Source organism: Cupressus sempervirens, chromosome 9 (genome assembly GCF_028749045.1).
Source record: "Cupressus sempervirens isolate cs-2001-9-10 chromosome 9, ASM2874904v1, whole genome shotgun sequence".
Classification (NCBI taxonomy): Eukaryota; Viridiplantae; Streptophyta; class Pinopsida; order Cupressales; family Cupressaceae; genus Cupressus; species Cupressus sempervirens.
Window position 1 is genome coordinate 407,243,173 of NC_143126.1, and position 22,162 is coordinate 407,265,334.

Here is a 22,162-nt window from a genome sequence, read left to right on the forward strand (position 1 = left end):
CTATAGTTGGATTCCCTATGTAATTACATGCAACCAATCAGAAAATGGGAAGGTTTAAGTGGCAAAATGGATGAATCTTAGCCATAGATTCATACCTAACCCTAAGCCACCATAGTCTTCTTCAGGAGGATTAAGCCCTAAACTGTTTACAGTGTACAAGGGGTGAATGATTGAATTGGGAGAGCGAATTATAGAATCAGTTAGAGAAGAACAGAGGATATAGAGAAGGATACAACATTGATACATCAGATCGTAAAGGATCAATTAGAGATTGTGTAGATGTGATTTTTTATGAGGCAAGCAAGTGTCAACCATAGGATCTATGCTAAGACATTTTAATAGATGATTTCAGTTAAATCTCTTAATAGAGTAGTCTTAACAGGCTGTATGAAATCCTTTAACAAGGTGCTTACTTAATTGTAAGTTGAAGTCCTCTAACTAGGTACATGCCTAACAAGGTGTTGAAATCCTCTAACAAGGTGGGACTTAATAGTCTTTGTAAGCCTTTAACAGGGTAGGCCTTTCACAAGGAAGATCATGATTCATGGTCAAATCATTGTAACCTTCATTAGATACACTTTATTATTGTAGTAGTGAAGATTTGTGGGTATCATCCCCACCCCAATTTTACTTTCTCACTTGGAGGGTTTCTGGGTGATCATATCTAGTGTTATGTGTGTGATTGATTACATGTTTACATGATTTATGCTTTACATGTTACTTCAGTATATTAATGCATGTGATGAATGAATGGTTAAAGTTTTATGGGTTGAAGTTTAAACTCTTGATTCACTTCCCCACCAGAAGTTTACTCTATTCCCACTTGTAATTCCAACACCTATGGTGCCAAAAATCCACTAAAACATAATTGGAGGTCATATATATAAACACTAAGTTCTTTCATAATAGCACAAAACATCAAAGAAACCTTAATAGAATTGATAAAATTAAATATAGAAATGGGTAATTTACTAAGGATCCACGAGGTATAGAAAATTTAGTTTTTGATCATTTGAAAATCTCCTAATTAATGTAGATAGACCAAATCTAACTCAACAAAACTATATACTTGGAAAAACATGAAAGATTCTCACAAAGGAAGAAAACAATATGTTGAATGCAAAATTATCCAAGGAAAAGATTGAATATACATTGAAACAAATGCAACATGACAAGACACTAGGCCCATATGGGTTCCCAACTTTTTTCTTCCAAAAATGCTAGCATATCATAGGAGATGAAGTTGCAAATTCATTTGAAGGAATTATAAACTCATGCAACCTCCTCTGAGAAATCAATAATATATTTTTAACACTAATTAAAAACAAGGAAAATATGTAGGGTTTATGATTAATTTAGGCCTATCTCACTATGCAATACTATCTATAAGATTCTCACAAAAAAGATGGCCAATAAAATCCAAAAAATTCCTTCCTTTCATCAATAGGGAGGAATAAATATTTTTTCTTGGTAGATCCATCTATAATGGGGTCATAATAGCCCAAGAGATCATACAATCTATTTAGAAAAATAGAAATTCAAGTATGCTAATAAAATTAGATGTAAGCAAAGCTTATGACAAAATATGCTAGAGGTTCCTTTGAAAAGTACTTGAAGGTTTTGGCTTCTCTAAACAATAGGTCAACTTGAAATTTGCATACATTTTTACTCCCAAGTTCTTTGTTTTGATTAATGACACTCTAGAAGGTTTTATTCTCACCTCTATGAGAACCAAACAAGGAGACACTCTTTCCCCATTCTCTTCACTATAATGATAGAAGAATTGGGCAAAACCATCAATAAGGCTAAGGAAAATGCTCATCTTCAAGGCATCAATATAACTAATGGTATTGTTCACACTACACATCAACAATTTATTGATGATACCATGTTGTATGTTAGAAGTGGTGGTCAGGATGCTAGAAACTTGAGAAATATATTAGACACTTATTCCTTGGCCTTAGGTAAAGAGGTTAACAATTCAAAATTTGAATTTTTTCTTCAATATGGACCCCAAGTATGAAGAGGAAATCTGCAAAGTCCTTAACTTTAGAAAAGGGGCATTACCTATTAAACACACATATCTCCCCCAAGATAAAGGAACTAGAAAAAAAAAAACCTTGGGACACCACTACGATCAAACCAAGAATTGAATCATGGAAAGGAAAATGGTTGTCCTCAACCAGAAAAGCAACTATGCTCAAATCAATCTTGACAACAATCCTAATATATTATCTATCTTGCATATATTTGCCTTTAAGCATTAAAGATGAAATCAATAAAATTCTAAGAACATTATTTTGGAAGGGTTTTACATCATAACCATGGAATTTTAGAGGATGTTATCAAGTGCAAAAAATATGGGCTCAAAATTTCAACAAGTCCCCAAAACGAAGTTAATGAATCTTGAGGGTAATTTAATGTCTAAAAATTTCAACTCTGGAAAAATGGATAAGTCCCAAAATGCAACTCAAATTTTTGAAGGTGCATTCATGTCCAAAACTTTTGAGTCCAAAAAATGACTAAGTGTGAAATTATTGCACTTAATATTCTTAAATTTTTTTTGGAAGCACCTTGTGAAACCTTTCTATTCCCTTAAGGACTTCTTTTTAGTTGGGAAATTATAAGGCATATTGTTTCCCTTCTTGCTTCTTTTGAAACCTTGTTAAACATGCCTCAAAATCTGAAATCTTATCTTTGTGTACAATTATATTCTCTATGTTATACTTGTAAGTGAACATTGATTGAGTATCCTCTTTAGTCTTCATTGTTTCTTGTGTACTTTCAAACTATTACACTATCACCTCTTCCTCATATAACTACGTTTGATCCTCTTCCTGATATGCATGGACATCAATGTTGTTGAATAACTTCTCAATTTTTTCAACCCACAATAGTGCATGTGTCATCCACTTCTCAATCTTCATGAGGTATTTTTGGTATTCTTGAACTATAACCTCAATATAAGTTATCAATACCTCAAAATTATCTAAATATTCACCCTCACATAATGAAAATAAAACTTTTATTCTCTGACTCTTTATTTCATGAAGATTCTCTTTTAGGTTCCAACACTTTTCTAGTACACTCATGGATACCTTCCTTTCCCTCCTATAAGTTAATGAAATGTATCTCTTTTGAGAAATGTTTCCTCAAATGAATGAATATGGCCTTTATTGTTTTCAATATGAATATTTAGAAATTCAACTTCTAATCAACACATGCCTTTACAAAAAAATGATGAATATTGAATGAAGGATTTGGTGTCAATCTCTTCTTGAGGAAAGTATGTATTGTTTCTTTTAGATTAGTCTTTCCAATAGGACCTACAACCTTATTTATATATTCCTTAAGAGCTTGAACTTGATTCCTTAATTCCTGGATTTATGTTTCATTTTTAATTTCTTGAGGACCAATGCCTCTAGTGCTCTACCACTATCATTGGTAGTCTCTCCTATGTCTATCTCTTTCATCATGCAATCCTTATGTGTAACATCCATCATATTTACATCTAGAGGAGACTCTATAATCTATATTTTCCACTTTCCCTGATTGTATTGTGTGATGTAATACATTATATGTTCCACTTTGCTAGATCTACCCCTATAAAATGTTTGTCCCATTATGGACATATCAACACTTTGATCTATATATGTATAATTTTGGGGTTGTATCTCCCTGGCAAGCTAGGTGGGCTTCACAAAAAGCAACCAAAGGATCATAAAGAATGATAGTGTTTGCCTAAGTGTCTCAAAGACTAACTAGTAGATAAACTGGTAGACTTAGTCATCAAAGGTGTTGTTATTATTGGAAACACATACGAAGGAATCGAGATTGGTAGAGAGGAACAATCGAAAAAGCACACTAATATGCAACTTGACTCATAAGGGTAATTTGAGTTGAGAATAAGAGGAAGCCCATCAAAGGAGATGAAAAAAGGTGATCCACTTAGACAAACATGCTAAGTTAAGTTCATGTAGGTAGAAGGATGCAAAGCAAAAGGATAAGTAGACAAAACAACAATATTACAAGCAACTTTTTCAACTTTTCATTTCTTTTTTTTTAACCTGTCAAATCTTGCTAAAATGACTTGAGGAATACTCATAGGATTTAAGTGACCTCCTCTTGACTTTAAATTCCTCTTTGAGAAAAGTTGATCAATGTATAATTGCCTACAAAACAAGCCTTATTTCTTGACAATTTCCTAGTACTACTATATCATTTATACTCAATGAAATTTCATGAGTCTTCTTGATAAAAAAGTATACTTTCTCTATTTCACAAGAATGTAAATAGGTGAGTTACAAAACAAAAAAACCTATTCTATTTCATAGGGATGGAAATTAGTGATTTTCAAAATAATAAAATAGTTGTTCTTGGTTAAATTTCATGATTTGGGGTTGTCCTACGTCAATGTACTTCAAAATAGTACATTTCACATTTATGGGAATGAATAATACCATGGTTTTCACCCAAATTAGGTTTCCATGATAAAAATCTAGTGTTATGTGTTAATATTGTGTGGATGATTATTTGTTTTTGCATGTTCATTTACAAGTAGAAGTTTATTATTGCAAGCATGTGGTGATTACTTCGAAGAATTTGTTTATTAGGTCTGAGTTTTATTTTTTGATAGATTAATGATTCACCACCCCCCACCCCCATCAGTGGTCTTTGGGCCTGATTATCCCATCAATTTTTATCATAGCTTGGGTCCTCTTGGTACTAAGCTTAACCACTTGAGGCAAAAAATTCAAATATCAAGTTATTTAAAAGAGAGGCTCCCAAGTTTACAAATAAAAACTACCTGGTATGGAATTATAGGATGGAATTATACATCAGGGGAATGAGAAAAAAATACTAGAAGCATGTGGAAACTCTGTATGTGATGCTAGAGGGAACCCTATTTGTAGATGAAATAAAGGAGAAGAAAGAGAATACATAAGAAAAAGAGGCCATTGTAAGTACCCTTTTAGATTTTGATTATATTGATGTTAGAGGTCTTAGAAATACTTTTCAAGTTTGGAAAAATATAGAACGAGACTATGGAGGTGACAACCATTTGTAGAAATCTAAAGAAGAAAGTATCAAATGCAAGTATGATGACATGAAGATGATAGAAGGAGAGAACATAGCTCAATATGGTGTTAGAATAAAGAAGTTTTTGAGAACTTTATTACTAGCTTATGACATTAGAGTGTCAACTATTAATGAATAAAGAAGTTTTTAACTTTTATCTATTGATGGACTAATAATAAGCTCATTTATTTTGAGTTCAATAACTTTGACAAAATTATTCCACAGTTTGAAACAAACTTCAAGGCCTCTATAGTAAGTAATATTTCAAGGAGGTAAAGAGATTTTTTTTCTAAATCTAATAGCTTTTGTAGTCTTTCTAGGGAAATTAATGCAGTCTTGGAGGAAGAAAGAAAACAAGGAGAACTTGAACCATTGATATAAAGAAGGGTACCTAGAGGAACCAATAAGTAGAATAGAATACCTTTAATATTTTACTCTTGCAAGAAGACTAGACATATTTATGCTAGGTGTCCAAATGGAGAACTTTAGAAAGAGAAGGAAACATACAAGAAGTAGAAAGTAAAATCCAAGAAGTAATGTTATGTAGTTGTGGATGATGGGGAAATTGTTGAAGATTCAAATGGAAATGATGGAGAAGAGATTGTATTTTTTGCAATCAAAGAGGATCACTCCATAGAAGACAAAAATGAACATAAGGTACTTGTGTCACAGATTAGACTAAGTGATGACTAGATCATGGATAGTGGGTGCTCATATCACCTAACTAATAACAAGAGTAAGTTCATAAGCTCAATGAATTTGATGGTGGAATCGTAATATTTGGGAATAGATCACCATGTATAGTAAAGGGTAAAGGCACTATTTATATTAATGGTAAAGGAACCATTGATGATGTATATTTTATTGAAGGTTCATTGCACAATATATTAACTGTGGGATAGCTAAATGAAAATGACAAGATGCTATAATTTAAAGTAGGCTTATGTAGAATCATTGAAAAGTTCAATGATGAGATAGTTATTGGGAAAAAACTAGAGGTAACTTATTGTAATTGAATAACCCTATTAATAGTTATTTGGTGGATAGAATGAAAGATAGATAGTTATGTCATATAAGGTTCTTCCTTGTGAATTTTGATATCTTGGTGAAAGTAAAAAAGGCCAATGCAGTAAGGGTTTTTCCACAACTCACGGAACTGGATAACTTGATGTGTAAGGAATGTCAACTTGGTAAGTTAACTAGTTCATCTTTCAAGAGAAAGTCATTTTTATCAAATAATCTACTTGATTTAGTGCATCGATGTGTAAGGAATGTCAGCTTGGTAAGTTAACTAGTTCATTTTTCAAGAGCAAGTTGTTTTTATCAAAAAATCTACTTGATTTAGTGCATACTGATCTATGTGGTCCTATAAGACAAAAAAGTTGTAATGGAGATAGATATTCCATCTTATTTACTAATGCTTATTTTAGAATGATATGGATAACTTTTCTTAAGGGAAAATATGAGGCATTAATCAAGTTCAAATATTTTAGAGAATTGGTGGAGAAGGAAACAAGCAAAAGCTTGAAGTGTCTAAGATCAGATAGAGGAGGTGAGTTCACATCTAATGAGTTTATGAAGGGTTTTGAGGACTATGGAATCAAAATACATATGTCTTCTCCAAGAATTCTTTAGAAGAACGATGTTGTAAAAAGAAGAAATAGAACAATAGTAGATACTACAAGGACCATATTGATTTAGGTAGATATGCCAAAGATCTATAAGAGAGAAGCAATAAGTACTATAGTTTACACTTTGAACCAGGTGTAGATAAATAAGGGAGAAAACAAGACATCTCATGAACTGTGGTATGGTCACTCTCCTAGCATTAAGTATTTCAAGGATTTTGGTAGTAAGTGCTACATAAAAAGAGATGGTTTTTCAAGAAAGTTTGAACGAAAAAGTGATAAAGAAATATTCTTGGGGTACTCAACAAAATTAGAGCTTATAGATGTTTTGTTAAAAGAAATAACAAACTGATTAAGAGTGTGAATGTAAAGATTGATGAATTTCTTGAGAGATCGAAAGGAAAAAGAAGGAACGAGATAGAAGATAATGGGCAATAGAATTTGTTGAACTATAAGAGCCTAAATCAATAGAATAGAACAATGTGGAAGAAGCAGTTGACTGATAGAAGAAGAAATTGCAAGATTTGGGCCAAGGTATGTCAAAAAAATTATCCTATAGATTAGATAATTGGTGATAGAAATGTATGTGTACTAACTAGAAACAAAATCAGAGAATGTATTTGTCTAATATCACAGTTTGAACCCAAGATCGAAGGAATCCATAAAGAATGAACATTGTGTAAGATCCATAAAATAAGAGCTAGTGTAATGCCACCCTAGTACATGATTAGAATTTATTTAGACACTAAAATTACTTTATATGATTATGATTAAAAGATACCATTTATTTTATACTTCCATTTTGAGTTTTGAACTATGCTTCTACAAGTAGTTATCTCTTTCATATGTGAATTTTAAACTCTATAGATTTCTAACCTTGCTAACCCATCTTATGTTTATATTACTACTCGATAATATTCTTGTGAAGATGTTTGTTGTGTTGGTTTGGTGATGAAAGTGTATGCAAGAACATGTACTAAAAGCCTCTACACTATCTATTAATTCATAAAAGAAACGATGATCCATATAGGTGCCTTAAACCTAGGAGTCATATTAAGAGATCCAGCTACCCGTTTGGGAACTTGGGGATTTTATTCTCTTTTGATGTTTTACTTACATCTCTATTGTGATTTGAGTTTTATAATTCAAGTCTCAATATATGTTTATACAAGAATATATGGGTGCACACATATATACCCGAATATATATATGGGTGTGTGTGTGTGTGTGTGTGTGTGTGTGTGTGTGCGCGCGTGTCAATCTCTTAATGACTAAATAATAAAAGAGTGGATAAATAAAATAAAATAATTAAATTAAAATGTTAAAGATAATCAAACCCTGAACCTTCTACCTTTTGATTCCACCTTCAACCAACTCAACCATGTATCTCTTAGTAAAACATAACATGGAAAGCATATTTTAATTTATGTCTTAGTAAAATCTAGATTTAATAAAAGATTGCGAGAATTGAACCCTTGACCTCTTTGGAAAGATAGTAGAGACTTCACCACTGGGAAATGACAATTATTTGAATGAGGGCCTTGTTGGAAACTAGAGACCCAGTAGTTATTTTGGAAGCTAAAAAAATATTAATTAAAGGTTGATTTATTTAATCAAACCTTAGGGAGGGTGTCAATTGCAATGAACACAACCATTTGGAAACATTTTTTTCTCCCTATAAATAAGGATTTCTTGACAAAGTAAAAAAGGGGGGAAGAGAAGCAAGAACTATAGGAAAATATATGCTAAAACTATAGGAAAAATCATATGCAATAGTAAATATTTTGGAAGAAAATTTACATTAGAACTATAATTCAAAAAACTTGGAGAAAGAAGAAATATTAGACCCAATTAGAGTCAAGAGGCCTAGAGATTAAGGATACACATAGGTTTCTCCACAACTCATCTCAGGAAAAATGAAGTAGGTATTTGTCTTCTTACCTCTTATGTGGAGACTAAGTAAATTAATAATAGGAAATAATTGATATGTTTTACATGAATATTGTTGTTTGAATTAATTATGTACGTGTATCATGTATATTATGGTTAGTTTTGTAAGGTGTTCACATTTCATGTATGGTTGTACGATAAATTTGTATGGGAAAGAGAGTGCTAGGAATTGAAGCTCTCAATTTAGATTGGCTATAGGGTTTCCAGTCTAGGATTTTAGCCCAAATGATGCTAGAAAGCCCTCCTCCATGTAATCAAATCTAGGAATTCAATTCATAGGATTCATTATGTTCTTTGGTACAGATGTGTAGATATACTACTTATATACATAGGTATACTATTTATAGGTGAAACATTGTATACCTAAACTTGTCAATCGCCAATCAACCTATTGTTGAATGTTTGTGCCTTTCTGCCTCATGTATGCGCAACCCTACTAAACAAATATGTTGATATAAGAAAAACATAGTTCTACTTTGTAAATGTGTCATTCTATGTGATGGATGTGTATAATAGATAAACACATAGTTAAAATGTATAGATGACCCTTACTACTTGATGTACACATAGATATAATAAAAGCACACTAGTAAGAAATAGATGTGCAATTATAAGGAATAAATGTGTAGCTTTATAAATTTATCTAGACCTATTGTTCACTGATGATACCTTGTAGTCAATCTCCTTTGTTGGGATGATTTTGATGTTTGCTATTGTTTACCTAGAATTTTTGAAAGACATTAGATTGTTCTTAGATTTTATGACATGTTGTATTAGTTTTTGGAGTAGGGTAGGAAACCCTAGGTGAGTGACTCACCACAAGTATTGGGGCCCAGAATGTTAGAGTAAAGCATTAATTTAATTTAATTTATTAAATTAGCTTTACTCCCTTTTTAAGATTTCACTTTATGCACTTATGCATTCACATTTAATAATGAATTAGCAATTATTAAATGGATTTTACCTTTTAAGTTACCCTTTTTCGGGTTTTGATTTCCTTCTATAAGGATTGATGTTTTGTAATTATCTCTTATCCTTTTCATTTCTAAGAATACAATTTGCATATTTTTAGAGCAAAACCCTTGCCTCCTCTGGTATTTTTCTTCTTTGTGACAACTTTTTACATGTAGGTGTTCTTCAGGCTTTTTGGGATTGTATTCCTCAAATCCTTCATGGTATTAAAGCCAGATCAGTTGTAGCTTGTTTTGTATTTGGAGAAAAAGAAGAATGAGGGTTTGATAGAATAGATCTGGTGTTTTTGGGTATTTTTTGTAAAAATAGGGGGTCTCAAAATTTTGAAGCACTTTGAGGCCAAACTAACCTCAAGGTTGGACTCATATGGTGTCAAAACCCCCATTTTCATATAAATTTTGTTGATTTTGGACAACGTGATCTAGGAGGCAAAAAAATTGTACAATAGGGCTGTATGACCTCTATATGCATATCAAGACACATTTTTGAAGAATTAAAAAATAAATAAATAAATTGGAAAGGGAAAAAGAGTTGTAAAAACCTATTTAACTAAAATTGCATGATGGTTTTAAACACATTGCTACAGTTTGATCAAACCGACAATTTTTTAAAAAACTCTGATGCACTCACCTCATCGGTCATCGCTTTGCTTTTTTTGATGCCGCTTTGCAGTTTCGGCCGCAATCAAACCTTTTGCTCCACTGGCCTCCTTCCCATAGCCACCACTTATCTTGAGCACCACCTGCCCACCACTCCACTAGCCTTTGCCACCATAGCTCAACCTACCCATCGCGTTGCCACCAGTGTATGATTTTTAAAATTATTTTAAAAATATATATATCATTTTTTATTGCTTCTAGGGGCTGTGTAGTTTTTTTTTGAGATATCTTAAGCATAGAAGGGTCTTTTTTCGATCCGAAAGAAGCACTAGAAAGCTAGTTCAGAGACTAAGATAATGGAGCAAGTATTATTGAGATTTTTTTCCAATTTAGTAGCTATTTTTGTGCTTGAAGTCTGTTGATGACTTCTATTTTCTGGGGGGCACAACTTCTTTTTTTTAGCTCCATTTTTCTATCTAGAAAATGTGCCAAAAATATTTTCTCAAGATCTTTCCATATTCTCTGTCATTTCACTAGTATTTTGTACCAGGTATTTTTGATTCACATCTAAAGCTATTTTTCTCTTTTCTCATTTGCACTTTCCTCTTGTAAGCTGGGGTTCAATTATTTGCATTGTGGGGGGTGTTTTTATATTACTTTATGTTATTATATCAAAATATCATAAAAGTTCAAAAAACCCTTCTAAAAAATGGATGAGATCTCTTCTTTTCTAGTACTTCTAAACCCGCACAACTATCATACATGGAAAACCCATATGCAGTGACTTCTCCGTTCAAAGGGTTTGTGGTTTTGTCTAGATATAGTGCAGTCAGTTTTCCAGAGTCAATACCAGACTTTGTAGCACAAGAATAAGATGGATGAAGCCATGGGTTTGATTTCTTTGAGTATTTTAGACAACTTACAATTTCATCTTGAAGAGTGTTCCACTCCTCAAGAAATGTGGGACAAGTTTAAAGATTTGTTTGGCACCATTAACGAGTTCAAAGCACTTCAGATTGAGGCAAAGCTTACTTCTCTTGTACCTGATGTTTTCCCCTCTATTGAGGACTTTCTTATGTGGTTCAAGTAGTAGAGGACTTTGTTATAGGGATATAGGAAAGAGAAGATAGATAAGGAGTGCATCTACTTGATTCTCTCCAAGGTTCGAGGAAACTTTTAGGTTTTCTCTTCTACCTTCCATTCCACTATGGATTACTTGGTCCCAGATTTACCATGCCCACTTTTGAGGTCTTTTGTGATCGATTGACTAGACAGCAGTCCAAGCTTACATGGATACTATCACTAATTCAAAGACATTGGGATTGTTTGCTCATACATCTAGAGGGAAGCAAAAGTAGAAACCAAAGCCCAAGACAAATTGAATAGGTAGTGAGAGTTCCTCCAAGCCTACTCCTAAATTAGATGCTCAGAAGCCCTCTTGGGTAAATCTTCCAAGTCTGGTGAGTCTTCCTCCAATACTAATTAGTTCACAGGTGATCCTCTCATTTTTTGTGGCAAGGAAGGACATATAATTTCCAAGTGTTGGAAATGTCTCAAGGCTTTAGAGGAGACCATGCAACAACACAGTATTGCTTCTTTGAAGCCACCACCTCCTCCTTTAGGGAAAGGACATGCTTTTTTTGTACGAGCATTGTCCTCTACAACTACTTGGATTCTTGATTCTAGAGCTTCACATCATATGATACACTCATTTGATTTGGTTACCTCACTTGCTCAAAGTGTTACTACATAAATTGTAATTGTTAATTCTACACAGCTTCAGGAACTATCTCTTTAGAAGGTGGTTTATGACAGGATGTTTTCTTGGTTCTAGCCATTTCTACGAACCTCCTGTCTATCTTTCAGATTTTTCATTCAAGCGTTGGAAAGACAATTGAGTTCTCATCACATGATGTAGTTATTTGAGACCTCCATGATCCTGACTTGGTCATTGCTATAGGGAGTGTTGATCTTCAATCTCACTTATATCATATTGATGGCTTTGAGAGCTCCTATTTTACTAGTGTTTCTCTCATTACTCATGCAAACACAGTGAGAAAACTTTGGCATGAGCATTTTGGCCATGTCAATTATAGATATCTACAGCAAATGAGTACATAGGAGCTAGTGACTTGGTTACCTCTGATGTAAGCCAAGGTTGTGTACTTGGAAAACATCATAGGGATCCTTTTCCAATAGGTAGATCCACACGTGCTAAGGCACCATTGGAGTTGATACACAGTGATCTTATGTCATTTTCCACTACATCTTTTTCAGGTGCTCGATATGTGCTCACCTTCATAGATGACTTCTCTAGACACACACTGGTGTACTTTTTGAAGTACAAGTATGATGTTTTTTATTCTTTTCAAATATTTAAGACATTTGTGGAGAAGCAGTCTGGTCTTTTTGTTAGGCATATACGCACTAACAATGGGGGGGAATATGTGAATCAGTCTTTTAGAGATTTTTGCACTAAGCATGGTTTACAACATCAGTTCATAGTTCCCTACATCCCTCAGTAGAATGGGGTTGCACAGAGAAAGAACATGACATTAAGGGAGATGGCCAATTGTATGATTTAGTCTCAAGCTATGAGTTCTTCATTTTGGGTTGAAGCTATCAATCATACTAAGTATATTTAGAATCAGATACTTCATAAGGCATTGTGACACTTGACTCCTAAGGAGGCTTGGACTCATGTTAGGCCAACTTTTTCTACTTTTTGCATTTTTGGTAGCGAGGCTTGGGCATTTATTCCAGATGCTCAATAGAAAGCCATGGAGAAGAAGACTCGACCACTCATCTTTGTTGACTACTATGAGGATGTGAAGACATACAGGTTGTTTGATCCTAATTTCAAATATGTCTTATTTTGGCAAGATGTTTAGTTTGATGAGCGTTATTCTTTGATGGACCCACCATCACCAACTTCTCCCTTACTACCTAGTACTTCCTCTACTCCTCCACGGGATGATGCATCCTCTGAGGAAGATCTTGACATTGATCCCCCTTCACCACCTCCATCAATTGTCCATTGAATACCCAAATGGGCTCATGATACTGTTGATGCAGTCAGACCTCTAGCAGGTGATCCTACCAATGCTTCTCGCACACATGCTCAGACTACTAGTACTAGCCTCTTGAGTCATGCCATTTCAGATGATCCATAGATTTTTCATAGGTGACATGAAACTTAGAGTGGGATAGGACTATGGATGAGGAGTACTCTTCTTTGATGAAGAACCACACATGGGATCTTTGTTCTCTTCCAAAAGGAAGAAATTTGGTTTGATGACGGTGGGTGTACCATACCAAGTATGTTGCAAATGGCTCTATTGATAGGTATAAGGCACATCTTGTTGCAAAGGGTTTTTCACAAGTTGAGGGTATTGGTTACTTCAAGACCTTTCTCCTATTTCCAAGATGAATTCTATTCGCCTTGTACTCTCTCTTGCAACTTCACAGGGATGGACAATTTATCAAATGGACATGAAGAGTGCCTTTTTGCATGGAGACCTTCATGAGGAGATCTATATGGAGCAGCCTCATGGTTTTTTGTAGGACTCTTTATTAGTATGCAAGCTTCAAAGGTCTTTATATGGTCTCAAATAGGCCCCTCAAGCTTGGTATGAGAAGATGGATTCCTTCTTGCTTGCTTCACAGTTCACTTAGTATCCTTCTGATCCTATAGTTTGCATTCAATGTTATGGGGCTAACTTTTTGATACTTGTGCTTTATGTAGATGACATTATCATTACAGGAAGCTTAGTCTCCATAATACAAAGTTTTTAGCAAGCATTGAAAGCGCAATTTGAGATGACAAAGCTTGGACTTCTACACTATTTTTTGGGCCTACAGTTTTTTCAATCTTTGGATGGGATAGCCATACTCCAACATAAGTATGCTCTTGATATGCTTCAAAAAAATTCAGCATGCTTGACTACAAGCCTACTCCTACACCTTTTCAATCAAGTGTTGTTTTATCTACCACTTGCTCTACTCCTACAGTGGATTCCACTTTATATGGACAACTTGTGGGTAGTTTGTTGTACTTGACACACACCTCCTAATATTTCCTTTACAGTTGGACTTGTCTCTCAATTCTCCCATGATCCACATCAAAGTCATTGGCAAGCTTCCAAATGTACCTTGAGTTACATTCAAGGTACAACATGTTATGACATTCACTACACATCAGGGGATCCTCACATTGTTGGTTTCGTAGAGTTAGATTGGGTTGGTGATATTGATGATCACAAGTCTACTTCTTGATTTGTCTTATGTCTTAGTTCTGTTCCTATCACATGGTCTTGCAAGAAGCAACATGCTTACACATTATCATCTATAGAGATAGAGTACAGGGCAGCTGTATTAGCTAGTCATTAGGTTTTGTGGCTTCAAAAGTTGATGATAGATTTTGGATTTCCTCCTAATAGTCCCACCTTTCTATAGTGTGTCAAGCAGAGTGCTATACACATTTCCCACAACCCAGTTGAGCATCAACAGACCAAGTACATCAAGCTTCACATGCACTTCATTAGGCATCTTATTCAGGATGACACTTTGAGCTTGGAGTATATTCCTACTACTCAGCAGGTTGTAGACATATCCACTAAACCTTTTTTTATCCCCGTGGTATCTTTAGTTGCATTCTATGCTTGGGGTGAAGGAAGTTGTCCTTGGGGTGGTTCAGTGATGAGTCCTTTCCTTCGATTTTCTTGTTATCTCCTTTTAGAGTAGAGTTTTTCCCACTAGGTTTTCTTTATTTCTCCATTTCATAGAGATTTGGTTGTGATTGGGTACCTCATCAGGCCTTGTTGTTGGGACCCAAGTGTGCTTTTCGCATTGCATTGTAGTTTCTTTTCTCTTTTTGCATTGTTTGTAGTTGCATTGTTGCTCATATTAAGGGGGGGTGTTAGAGTAAAGCATTAATTTAATTTCATTTATTAGATTACCTTTACTTCCTTCTTAAGATTTCTCTTTATGCACTTATGCATTCACATTTAATAATTAATTAGTAATTATTAAATAGCTTTTACCTTTTAGGTTACCCTTTTTCAGGTTTCGATCTCCTTCTATAAGGATTGATCTTTTGTAATTATATCTTATCTTTTTCATTTATGAGAATACAACTTGCATATTTTTAGAGCAAAACCCTTGCCTCTTTTGGTCTTTTTCTTCTCTATGACAAGTTTTTACATGTAGGTATTCTTTGGGCTTTGTAGATTTGTATTGTTCAAATCCTTCACAAAAGTGGTTGCCAGAGGATCCTATGCATAGAGACATATGCTCTGCACATGCTAGCTCTATAAGTGACTTCGATAACAAGTGATAACATAATAAAATGAATAGGTTGGGTTTAAGTTTCACACATTAATCAAGATTAAGATGGAATATTATTGGAGTACTCGGAGAGGGGACATTCTGTGCATATCATGGTCCCTTATTCAAGGAAAGATCCCAACATTACTAGGCCATGCATATCCCATTGGAGTACTCTGGAAAATGACATTCTATGTGGCACGATGGTCCTTGGCTTAGAGGAATGGTCCCAACATTGTGGGAATGTATGATGACACTTATCTAGATGTGATTGAACCCCTCCATCTGCTTATGCCTCTGGTTTTCCATTTACGTTGTGATTTCATTTTGGGCTTTATGCTTTTGTGTGGCCTTGTGTTATCGTGTACTTGATTTCAGGTATAAACCTTAGACTACCTTAGAGACTATGTAGATCATGGTTTTGTCTCCTAGCTTGGGGGAGTGGTTCCTCAAGGTACCACATGGTTGGGTGGAAAAACTTTTAAGGCTTGCACATAGTCTAGTATGGGAGTTCTATGATGCTTTTACAAATGCTTATGATATGCTAAAAAATGATTCGATTTTTGTTCTTGATATATTAAAAAGATATAAAGTGTATACTCTAGAAGGAATCTTATTGATGTAATCAAAAGAAAATGTATAAGGAGGGTATCTCTAGAATAAATAAAGGGAAACATGAACATATAGTATTATATCAAAGGATAAATGAAATTATGATGATAGTGTGACATTTTATATTTACTTGTATTGTGTAGGGTGAAAAAAAGAACCGTGTACTCTACATACAAAATTTCAACGAAATAATCTATGATTTGGCTTGTATGTATGCTTAGTGGCCTAAATCTATTTCATGTATTATTAGTGCATGTTAAGTGGATATATTTTATTTTAAGGACTATGACAATAGCTTCTAACTTGGAAATGAATACTAGGATGGATAATGAATCAAATTGTAAGAAAATGTAAAACTAATAGATGGATTAACCTCATTAGTAGGGATGAATGTTAGTAAGGAAATTGAGTAGGCAATGGATAAAGAAACTTGTTGAACTGATTAAATGTTAGAATATAACTCTTGGACTTTAAAACTAAATAAAGTTGTTAAAGGATGACTTTTGGGAACTTGTTAGGACTCTTACATCCACAATCAAAGACAACCTATCAAGTAAAGATGTTAAAAAAAATAAAAATAAAAATTGATTCACCTAAACTTCACAACATTTAAGGCTTATCATTTCAAGTTCCCTAGACAGGAATTACATTTGGTATCAAAGCTCTAGGTTGGTACACTAGGAGCTCCAGGGTAGGAAAACTTAGGAAGATAATCACATCCCTCACTTGACCTAAGATCTTTTGATCTTTAGGATTCCTCACAAGACACAAAGGGCTAGAATGGGTAGAGTAAATAACTTGCCCCCAAGATTTAAACATGTAAGCTCTAAAGGAGAGTGAGGGGAGTCAAATGGGAATGAAGGTTGTGGAAGTTAGGATGAGAAAAATGAAGGATTACAACTTAGGATACTAATGTTGTAAAAGATACAAAGATTAGATCATATGGAAGATAGGATGAATCATAAAGAAGTGAACCTTTCTTATACAAGTAGCCTTTGGGAACATGAAAAAAAAACCCTAGAAGAAGGCTTGTAGAATACCATCAAACACCTATTTCCACTCAAATGAAAGACTTACTAAGGTTGCAAGTACCTAAGTTTTATGGTAATGAAGGAGGTTCAACCGTCGAAACTTGGCTCTTTGACTTAGAAATGACTTTTACTATGCACCCATTCAATAGCAATGTAAAGGCAAGATGCGCCATAATGCATTTGAGGAAAAATGTATCAAATTGGTGATGTCAGAAAATAGAGAGGTTTCAAATAAGTATAGATGACATATCTTGGGAACTATCTCTAGAGTCCTTCAAGGATAGATAGCTTTTCGACCACTGGAGACAAGGGAGGACCAAAGAATTTCATCAACTAAAACAAAAGAATATGACAATAGAGGAATATGAAAGAAAATTCTATGAAATTAAACCCTTATTTGGATATAAGGAAGATGGTCCTATATTAGTATGACACTTCATCTAAGGTGTTAGTGATCAGATATTAGGTGGGGTAGAAGTGTTTGAACCAAAGACTTTTCAAGACGTCATGGTTAAGGCATTTCTAATGGAAATAAATACGGTGACAGGAATGAGAGGACATGTAGGGAGTCAAAGGATTAAATGTGGTGACATAAATAAACAAGGAACCACATAAATCTATAAAAGGAAATCTTATAAAGGGGGTCAAGGCTCCCAGAATAGGAAAATGATCAACAACAAAAAAGAAAGACATTCCAATGAAAAATTTAATAGAAGGTACAACTCTTAGAAAGATTCTCAAAATGCTAGCAAATGGAGCATCCAATAGTACAATACACCCCTTACTCAAAACTATGGAAGAAACACATGATGTTTCTCTTGTGAATAACAAGGACATTATGCAGCAAATTTCCTGTAGAGAACAAGTCAAGCTTTCACTTAGTAACAGACGGTCTTTGAACACATCATGGGATATATAGGACAATCTCACCACATATTCACAATTATGGACAAACACCAAACCAAATTCTAATGAGTAGTAGTTTAAACCTCATGTCATGGACTGGTAGCATGCTTTGGATCCAAAACACATACACTAGCAAGAAACCCCACACTTCAAGGGTCAAATTGTGGGATAGTTCAGTTTCCAATAGGGCCCCAATAATGAGATATATGCTACTTGGATATAGAATACATTATCCATTTTTTATTTGTCATATTTTAGGAGAAAGCCTAGTCTTAGGGGAGGAGGATGTAATGGCCTTAGTGATAGGATTAGAATTTATTTAGACTAAAATTACTTTATATGTTTATGATTAAAAGATACCATTTATGTGATACTTTTATGTTGAGTTTTGAGCTATGATTCTATGAAGTAGTCATCTGCTTTCATATGTGGCTTTTAAACTCTATAGATTTCTAACCCTGCTAACCCATCTTATGTTTATATTACTACTTGATGATATTCTTGTGGAGATGCTTGTTGTGTTGGTTGGTGATGCAAGTGTGTGTAGGAATGGGTACTTAAAGACTCTATATTATCTATTGATTTGGAGAAGAAGCCATGATCCATATAAGTTCGTTAAACCTAGGAGTCATATTAAGGAAGTCAGCTACCCATTGGAGAACTTGGGGACTTTATTCTCTTTTGATGCTTTACTTATGTCTCTATTATAATTTTAGTTTTATAATTGAAGTCTCGATATATGTTTATCCAAGTATGTATGGGTGCACACATATATACCCAAATAAATGTATGTGTATGTGTGTATGTGGAAATATGCTCATGATTATATATTTTTTATTGACAATATTTCTCTTTTTAATGATATTACAGTCTCTTAATAACTAAATAGTGAAAGAGTGGATAAATAAAATTAAAATGTTTAATAGAATTGAACCCCAAACCTTCTACCTTTCGAGTCCACCCTCAACTAACTCACCCATGTAGCTCTTGATAAAACATAACATGAAAAGTAGTTTTAAAGTGTGTCTTAGTAAAACCTAGATTTAATAAAAGGTTGAAAGAATTGTGTTGGTGTTTGAAAATGCCGGAGGGTTTTCAATTATCCCCATGAGAATATGACACATCTAGGGGCCACCAACTCCCATTATCAACATATCATTTCAGACACTGGGCCAACTATAAGGCATGACCCTTCTTCTACTTCAGGCTCTGCAAAACCTAGGTGGGTGAACCTCTTTAGATCTGATATATGGAACCAGTTTAATAAACATAATCAGGATCTATGATAGCAGATGAAACCCCTAATATCTCCTAGTGGCTTATGAAACAACACAAATTCTACAATAGCTAGGTGCAAACCTATATTATTCATAAACTGAGAGAGGGTTTAAACTTTTATGTCCTCAACATGAAGGGAAAAAGATTGATTTATGTTGAGAAAAGACAACATGTCCAATATGCAGCAAAAACTTAATGATCCTACAAATGACCAGTGCCTTATCCATTAGGGCAATCCTATACTCCAAAATTACGCATCCTTGAACATCAATCAACATATGGCATATGTTGAGACATTCATGTTCGGTCTGTTCACCTTATGAATTAGACAACAATATCCAATATAACCCCATACTTTCACACATCCTTCTTAATGAAAATGCAACCTTGTCTGAAACCTCAAGCAATTATATGACTCCTTGAGTCGAAGGCAAGCAAACCTCAAACATACAATCGGGCAATTGCAAATAGGTTCAAGCTCTTTATTCTTGAACATATAAAATTACAAATTCAACAAGAAAGGAGACATAATTATATTGAAATTCAAAACCTTCTGCACATTGTATTTATCTCCTTGAAATACATACATTAGGAATGCAAAAAACAAGATACAAGATCACACTACCGTATCAAAACTATCTATGAAATCCATATGCTATTCATACAAGATATGCTGGGTGTGTGGCTTTCACAGCCTGAGCAGAGCTCCAAGAACTGGAAATAGAAAACCAACCAACAACCTACAATAGAGAAAGAAAAGAAAGATATAGCAAAGAAAGAATTCTCAGATTCATTATATAGCTGACATGTGTCCCTTCAGAATTCCTTCCCTTGGCAACTGAACAACCTCTTTCTTCCATCTCCCTCTGATCTGATTTTTGCTTTGTCATTACTGTAATTGATTTGAGAAATATCTCTATTGAAATGATGAAACCTCTGAGTCATCAAAATATTTGATTGCCCCATGAAAATACGAGTGAAATTTTAGTTTTTACTGAGTGAATGTGACCCCAACTATATTTTCACTGTCTCTTTAACCCATTCAAGTCATTACTTTGTTAAAAATCAATTCTAAACTTTCATACCTGAATACAGTTGCAGAAAAAGAACCTAACACAAAACCTTGTGTAGCTTGAACAGATGGATTCCTGTGCAGAAAATAACCTCAGAATCAGAAAATTCAGACTTCCACAATTTCGGTGATATATAACATCGCCTATTTCGCTTACCGGAAACCCCTCAAAAGTTGGTTTATAAAAAAGACTCCTCTGCTAGAACACTCAGGGTTTGCAATTTTGAATTTTAAAATTTTTGAAAATTTTAAAAATTTTCTAAAGTCCAACTTTTAGAAAAATACCTCTTGGATTTAAAATGACTGAATGTGCATCCAAAAAATCATTTTATTTAAAAATCTTTATTTTTTAGCACCCTTGAATTTCGGGGTCAAACCCTTTTTGATCGAGCCTTTCTACCACGTGGCAACCTCTGATTGGCCGACCACTACTCATCTGATGCCAGACTACCACGTCAGCGTCGACTGAGACCTGTGCCACATGTTGAAAATCTGCATTCTCTCATTTTTTAACCACCCTACATCTTTGTTTTGCGGGAATGCGCACGTCGTTGGATCGTGACACGTGTCACGATCCTGTGCGCCTGCCTGAACTTGCCCATCCCTGCCACGTCACTACGTCTGGGACTTGAGTTGTCACATGTCAAAAATGCGCATTCCCGCATTACTTATCGATCTTGCAACTTAATATTGCGGGGAAGCGCCCTCTGCACGATCAGGATACATGGCGCCATCTACGCGAATCTAGCTACATTAGCGTAGTTTAAAATTTTTTATTTGTGACCCGCAAGCTGTCAACTATGTCTGACGCACGGATGGAGCCACTCACATGGGCACTACCTTTCAAAAAGCACCCACTTCAATTCATATAAGATGGAGCTTTGCGTTGTATTTAAAATGTTAAAACTTTTATGTCCCCACAAATGTGGGATAATTACCCTAGCTTTAGAGCTGATCCCTGCGAATGACGTCTCTTTTTTTTGTTGCTGATGCCTTCTTTCTTTGTTTTTTATGTCTTTGACTATTCGACTGACAGTGGTTTTCTCTACGATATGGCATGCTCTACCTCTTTAAGTGGACGACTCCTTTTCAAATATGCGTCTTTCTTTTTATGTGTGGCATGACTGTTGCAAATTGTGGGCATCTCTGCTAGTTTTTTATGCTATCATTTGCAAACATGGACTTCCTCCTTTTCCTAGCGTGACTTCATAGTCAACCTGCTATTGGCAGATTCTTTTCCAACACCGCCCTGCTGACTCAATGGAACCATGGATGTCTCCTAGCCGGCTTCTCCTCTGTCGTTGACTGCTACTGCTATCACTAGAAGTTCTTGTTCATTGTTCAAAGCATGGATTCCTCATCCTAAGTCTGCTCGCCTTGGACTAATTCGCAATCAGCAGCTTCTTTGCATACTACGGCAACGCTCTGCTTTGAAAGTCTCTATAAAGAAATAACTGATATTTCATTTGAAACACTTTTGCTAATCAGTCAACCACATTTTCTACTGGCCCATGACATATTTTGATTCAGACATCATAATCTTCTGAAGGTGTGGCACAATATAACGTTTGGCATCCCTTTCTCATTTGCTTCTGGTTCCTTTGACTATGTGCTGCATGAAACTGCTATTTGCCTCTACTTTTGTCTTCAAGCATGGAGATCTCTGTAGTTGTTCCTTTTAAAAAGGCGTGAACTATGGAGGGTTTTCCC